The following is a 1,359-nucleotide window of genomic DNA, read 5'->3' as shown; positions in this document are numbered from 1 at the left end:
AAAAAGGTAGGATATATTGTGTGTGTCTATACAGCAAATTTACTGTTGGTGTTCACCCCTTGGCATGAGTAATACCTAATTGTATTAGTTTTCAACTGGTTCGCTTTGGAGTTAGAGCTTTTAACTGATCGTATGGCTGGAATTAAACGAACGATTTATTTTATCCTCGGTTTAATACAAATTACTTCTTGTTTAAAGCTCACGCTGAGATCCGACGCTCATGTGTGGTAATGTGATGATTCGGCCAATATAAAACAACACGACAACCTGCCAGGTCGTCTGCCCCGACCACTATCCGAATCTTCGCATTGTTTTCGGTTTGACTTTGGACTTGGTTTTCAGTGTACTATACTTGCTAAACTTTTTTCCAGTCTGGGAGATGCATATGAAATACCCGTTAAGTGGCCTAAAGTGTTTAATTTTAGTTATCAGTGTTCGATCCCGAACTGGAATCTCTTCCTTTCTATAATGCAAAATAATGGTCTCATATCCAAGTGGATTTTGGAGATATGTTTCGTAGCGGAACATGCTCGAACGGGTTGCATGTTGACAGAATCTATGTATTTAGAACCATTTAGCGCGTACCTCGGGCTTCTGACGCCAACCGCGTGCGGTAAACGCACAGACCAGCTGATGCACTTTGCAAATTCACATGCAAAAGCTACGGAAATGCTAGTCTTCTCATCCTCATTTGGTCACGTTTAGTGAGATACGTTTGTGAAAAATACTGTATCTCATGGCAGTAGCCATTAAAGCAGAGGCTCCAAAGTTTGATTTTAGTGTTCGTATATTTTCTTCGTAATGATCATTTACAAATCAGTGTGGTTTAGTGCTGAAAGGCGTATTTTTATATCTATCTGATAGCATACAATATGCTAAAAGAAGCGATAAGATGATTTTACTAGGAGATATAGATGTGAGCGTACAAATATATGCTCATTGACACACATGCACGCACAAATTCATTATGCTCATAGAAAAAATACCGTACACTTAGACAAAACACCACGAGAAAACAAAAGTAAGAACTTTTCACTTATATTATAACAAAGGAATTTATATACATTATTTAGCAATACACATTGAAAACTATAATTATTTGAATATCCCAAAACAAATTCATATATAGATATTAGATTATTTTTAATCTTTATTGTGTCCATGCGCACTATTACTGGATAACGTTGTGAAGCCAAGAGACGCTCTGATTAGCACTGATTACATAGGATCCGGAATGGAATTGTGTTTGTCAACATGCAATCGGGCACAAAGCCATTACCTTGCGATTGAAAGAGCCAGTACTCTGCCTAGTAAGTATGAATCATATAAGTATTAATCTTATATCGCATAGCTTTCGGG

This window comes from Penaeus monodon, chromosome 15, assembly GCF_015228065.2.
Source record: "Penaeus monodon isolate SGIC_2016 chromosome 15, NSTDA_Pmon_1, whole genome shotgun sequence".
NCBI lineage: Eukaryota > Metazoa > Arthropoda > Malacostraca > Decapoda > Penaeidae > Penaeus > Penaeus monodon.
Note: the sequence above shows the minus strand (reverse complement) of the source record.